This window comes from Pongo abelii, chromosome 3, assembly GCF_028885655.2.
Source record: "Pongo abelii isolate AG06213 chromosome 3, NHGRI_mPonAbe1-v2.0_pri, whole genome shotgun sequence".
Taxonomy (NCBI): Eukaryota; Metazoa; Chordata; class Mammalia; order Primates; family Hominidae; genus Pongo; species Pongo abelii.
Genome location: NC_071988.2, coordinates 104547037 through 104553166, shown reverse-complemented (window position 1 = coordinate 104553166; position 6130 = coordinate 104547037).

Genomic DNA, 6130 nt, shown 5'->3' with positions numbered 1-6130 from the left:
TATTCTCAAAAAGCTGCTTAAACATAATTGAATTATTTTAGTTCTTTTTCATTTTTCCTCCCTTCTCCCAGTAGAAAACACTGAAAAAATAGTATAAATGGGTAAGGAACAGATTTTTAAAAAAGAAAAAACAATGAAGTAGATTATTAGTCTCTAGAATCACAGACTTACAACTCAAGTTGGAAAGACACACAGCAGTCATCCATCTAGATCAGGAGTGTCAGTCCCTGGGAGAGCTGAACGGAGCATTGCCAGGAGTTTGTGATAGTTGAAATGACCAGCATTGCCTATTCAGCGAGGAGGGCCCTTGCCGTACTCTTCTGCTTCAAAGTCACTGAGTTTTTCAATAGAAATCATGTGAAAGAACTTTTTAAACTGTGAACAATTATCTACCACAATTTCATGATGGGGGTGGAGATAGGATGGGAGCTACAGGGTCTAAAAAGTAAATGAATACAACTATTCCAGCTCTAACTGATCTGTCCTCTGAATTCCCAGAGCACTTGGTGGGTGCCAGTGGAGCAGGAGCTGTGAATGCCAGTCACAGCCACAGCTTGCCAGGGTTGGAATCTGCTTTAACACCTATCAGTTGGGTGATCTTGGGCAAGTTCCCTGACTTCTCTGTGGCTCACTCAGGGATTATCGTAATACCTTTCTCATGCATTTCAAAATTTTCTGTCTTCCCCTGCAAATGGAGATTTCATGGTAAGTGGGACCTTGTTTGTCTTATTCATTGAAATATCCCCGATATACCATATCACAAGGGTTGCCTCTCCCTCTTCCCGGATTTCTTTGCTAAATTGTTTAATGCCTCTACCTGATTTTTATAATCTGGCCTCACCCTAATGTTTCCTCCAACTCAAAGTACACCCTCCACCCTCTGACTGCCAGTGGAGCAGGAACTAAGAACACTATCATGATGATAGTTCGCCAGGGTTGGAATCTGCTGTAACACCTGCCTACCAGTTGGGTGATCTTGGGAGAGTTCCCTGACCTCTCGGTAGCTCAAATACTCAAATAGGTATAATCCTAATACCTTTCTCATGGATTTAAAAATTCTCTGTCTTCCCTTGCGAGAATGGAGACTTCATAATAAGTGGGATCTTGTTTGTCTTATTCATTGAAATGTCCCCAATATACCACACTGTAAGCACTCAGTAAACATTTGTAATTTTTGTACATCAGGTGAACTAACATTAGAGTTACTTGTCAGACCTGGTGTTAGGTGCAACCATTAGAAATTATTAATGCTGGCCGGTCACGGTGGCTCACACCTGTAATCCCAGCACTTTGGGAGGCCGAGGCGGGTGGATCATGAGGTCAGGAGATCGAGACCATCTTGGCTAACACTGCGAAACCCAGTCTCTACTAAAAATACAAAAAATTAGCCGGGCGTGGTGGCAGGTGTCTGTAGTCCCAGCTACTTGGGGGGCTGAGGCAGGAGAATGGCGTGAACCCAGGAGGTGGAGCTTGCAGTGAGCCGAGATCGCGCCACTGAACTCCAGCCTGAGCAACAGACCAAGACTCTGTCTCAAAAAAAAAAAAAACAGAGAAATTATTAATGCTGTTCAACAACATAAAAAGTTGACTATATGAGGTAACATTACAAAAACATTTTCATGTACATATCATCAAAACTATATAAGAATATAAGTAATGCTACTCTCTGCCCACCAGGTGGCCTTGCTCTGCAGGAGCAGTCACAACGCTAACAACACTGGAGCGTAACACTGTCTTTTCGATAAAGCTGTTTTATTCTATCTCTGGCTTGCCCTTTGCCCTTCTTTCCTGGGCAAAGCCAAGAACCCTCGTGGACTAAGCTCCACTTTGGGGCTCATTTGTCCGGTATCAATGGTGACGCCTATTTCTTAGGGTTAATGTATAATTTAGAGACTATGCAACACATTTAATATAGGTGCTGGCATACAGTAACTAATTTTTAACTTTAGAAATTAATCAGGCCAGGAATGGTGGCTCATGCCTGTAATCCCAGCACTTTGGGAGGCCAAGGCAGGTGGATCACTTGAGGTCAGGAGTTTGAGACCAGCCTGGCCAACATGATGAAACCCCATCTCTACTAAAAATACAAAAAAAATTAGCCGGGCTTGGTAGCACGCACCTGTAATCAATCCCAGCTACTCAGGAGGGTGAGTGAGGCATGAGAATTGCTTGAACCTGGGAGGCAGAGGTTATACTATACTTCTTTTGTAAAATCTACTTTTTTCACTTAATATTTTCCCATGCCATTAATGCTTCTTTCAATATATTGGTGTTTTTTGGCTGCATAGGTTTTTATCATATGTATGCACTGCAATTTAATCCTATCATGGAACACATAGGATTTCAATATTTGCATTTTTTCCTTCTCACAAGCACTAGGGCCATGAATAGATTTGTATCATTGGGCATATCTGTGAATATTTCTGTAGGAAAAATCCTAGAAGCAGAATGTCTTTGTGTATGTGCATGTACATTTCCAGGGATTGGAGTGTAGGTGTGGAGTGTGGAGTATGGTGGTATGCACATTTTAAAGGTTTTGGATTCATTTTCTCAAATTACCCTACAGAAAGCTACACATTGCTAATAGCAGTGCATGAGAGCTTCTTTCTCAGACCTTGGCCAATATGAAGAGATACTATTTTTAAAACTTTGACACACAGGCAAGAACAATATGTGGTTTCACTCACAACTCTGTGATTACTAAAGTAGTTGATCTTTTTCAAAGTGTTTATAGAGCATTTTTATTTCTTCTGTGTGAGTTGCCTTCATGTCTTTGCCCATTTGGTTATTGTTGTTGATGTACGTTGCCTCGTTCATTGATTATATCCCCAAGATCTGATATCTGACATACTTAGACTTGTGCTCTCATTTTACAAGATTATCGTGTTATTCATTGTGATGGGATTTTGGATTTCATGGTTTATACTGAACTATCTCTTCCATGGAGAAGGTAACATTTAACATTTTTATAGTTGTTCCAATTAATATGTATTATTCAGACAGTCATCAAACATTTGTTGAACATCTATGTGCAGGCACAGGCTAGTTGCTGCAAACACAGAGATGAATTAGACAGTTTCTATCTTCAAAAAACTCAAAATCAGTAGCTGGGATTACAGGCACGTGCCACCATGCCTGGCTAATTTTTGTATTTTTAGTAGAGACGGGGTTTCACCATGTTGGCCAGGCTGGTCTCCAACTCCTGACCTCAAGTGATCTGCCCACCTTGGCCTCCCAAAGTGCTGGGATTACAGGCATGAGCCACCGCTCCTGGCCTCTCTCTCTTTCTTTCTTTTTGTAGAGACAGGGTCTTGCTTTGTTGCCCAGGCTGGTCTTGAACTCCTAGGCTCAAGCAGTCCTCCTGTCTCAGCCTCCCAAGTTGCTGGGATTAGAGACGTGAGTCACCTCACTCAGCATAAATACTTTTTTTTTTTTTTTCAAATAAAATCGTACATAAAACCCCAACAAATACGTACAGATGGAAATCAGAGACAGTCCCCTTAAACTGAACCTTCCTTTCTTTTAGGATTGTCACAGAGCCCAATTTGAAAACTATCTCTTAGAGATAAGAATGAACATTGGAGTCCCTACAGTTACTAACTGAATGACTTAGAGTGAACTATTTAAACCTCTCCAGCCTATCTCTTTATATCTAAAATGGGGATTAAAATAATATCTACCTCATGCTGGTGTTTTAAGAATTGCATGAGAAAATGATCTCATCTAAACTCCTGACTTTAAATGTCATCTGTATACTGATTACTCCCAAATGTGTACCTACAGCCTAAACTTCCCTTTTGAACTTGCACTTGGCAGAATTGAATATTGAACTGACTACTTGATATTTCAACATGAATGCCAAATAGGCACCTCCAATTCAATATGTTCAAAACTGAACTCCTGATCTCAGCCTCAAACCTCCTCCTCCCACCCTTCTTGCCATCTCATTAATGGCATCTACTTTTCCTTTTGCTCTGACCAGAACCTTGTAATCAACCGTGACTCCTTTTTCCCACATTCCATATTCAAGACATTAGAAAAGCCTATTGGTTCTACCTTCAAAATACATGCAGAATCTAATCTTTTCCTACCACCTCCACAGCTGCCACCCTGGCCCAAGACTCTATCTTCTCCCCACTGGATTAACGCATTAGCTTCCTAACTGGTCTCCCTCCTCCCTTGCCCCTTTCATGTGTCCTCACCATAGCAGCCAGGCTGATCCTGCTGCAACCAAAGCCAGCGTATGTCATTCCTCCACTCAGAACCTCCCCATACCTCCCCATTTCTCCCAGTGTAAAGCCAAAGTCCTTAGCATGGCTGAAGGACCCTCAGTGAGCGGGCTCCTGCTGCTTTCTGGCTCTTCTTCCACTCCCTCCCTCGCCAGTGCCACTGCAGGCCTTCTGCCGCTGCAGCCTTCTGGCCTCGTTGGGGTTCCTGGAATGCTTTCCCAGATGTTGCCATGGCTACTTCCTCACCTCCTTCAGTATTTGCCCAAAAGTCACTAACTCAGTGAAACCATTGTCTTCATTTTCTAAAACTTAACACGCAACAATTACACAAACTTCTTTTTCTCTCTCACTGCTTTATTTTTCTCCATATTAAAACATACGATATACAGTCATGTGTCACTTACAGATGGAGATACTTTCTGAGAAATGCATCATTAGGCAATTTCATCCCTGTACAAACATTATGGAGTTCATGTACACAAACCTAGATTGTCTAGCCTACTACACACCTAGGCTATGTGGTATATAGCCTATTGCCCCTAGGCTACAAACCTGCGTAGCATACTGTACTTCATGCTGTAGGTAATTGTAACACAATGGTAAGTATTTGTGAATCTAAACATATTTGAACACAGAAAAGGGCTGGATGTGGTGGCTCACACCTGTAATCCCACTACTTTGGGAGGCCAAGGCAGAAGGATCACTTGAACCCAGAAGTTCAAGACCAGCCCAGGCAACATGACTAAACCCCATCTCTACAAAAAATACAAAAATTAGCCGGCTGTGGTCGCGCATGGCTGTAGTCCCAGCTACTTGGGAGGCTGAAGTTGGGAGGATTACTTGAACACGAGGTAGAGGCTGCAGTGATCGTGCCACTGCACTCCAGTTTGGGCAACAGAGTGAGAACTTGTCTAAAAAAAAAAAAAAAAACAGAAACACAGAAAAAGTACAGTGAAAATACAATATAATCTTATGGCTCCACTGTCCTATATGTGGTCCATCATTGACTATAACGTTGCTGTGTAGCACATGACTGTAATTTGTTTTACTTATTTTCTTTGTTGTGTGTCCTCACTAACAAGGACCTAACTTCATGAGGGCACAGATATTTTCTGTTTGAATCATCATACTTTATTTCCAGCATCTGGAATACTGCCTAGCACATAGTAAGTTCTTAAAAAATATTTGTAGAATGAATCACGTATATAAAGCTTTTAACAGCACAGTATGTGATTCATTGCCTTCAGGCATTTTTAGCACTCTTTTTCTTCTCCAAAGGATTTATCTTTCCAGAAACCATCTATGAGGAACTGTTCACTTAAGAGGAAGCTGAGACTGGGTGCGGTGGCTCACGCCTGTAATCCCAGCACTTTGGGAGGCCGAGGCCGGTGGATCACGAGGTCAGGAGATCAAGACCATTCCTGGCTAACATGATGAAACCCTGTCTCTACTAAAAATACAAAAATTAGCCGGGGGTGGTGGCGGGTCCTGTAGTCCCAGCTACTCAGGAGGCTGAGGCAGAAGAATGGCATGAACCCGGGAGGTGGAGCTTGCAGTGAGCCGAGATGGCGCCACTGCACTCCAGCCTGGGCGACAGAGCCAGACTCTGTCTCAAAAAAAAAAAAAAGAGGAAGCTGATTTTTAGATTCTATTTCAGGAGAACAATTTTAACATTCAGTTTCTAAGCCTGAGTTTTTTAAATGGTGTCAGTTTAGGGGGATGGGGGAAAGGTGGGGACAAAAAGTGGAGAATTTGTAAAAATTATAGATGAATTTTAAAAGGGATATCCCACTGGCTACAGTGGCGCAGACCTGTGTCAAAGAATAAAAAAATAAGTCCAGGCACGGTGGCTCAGGCCTGTAATCCCAGCACTTTGGGAGGCCGAGGCGGGTGGATCACCT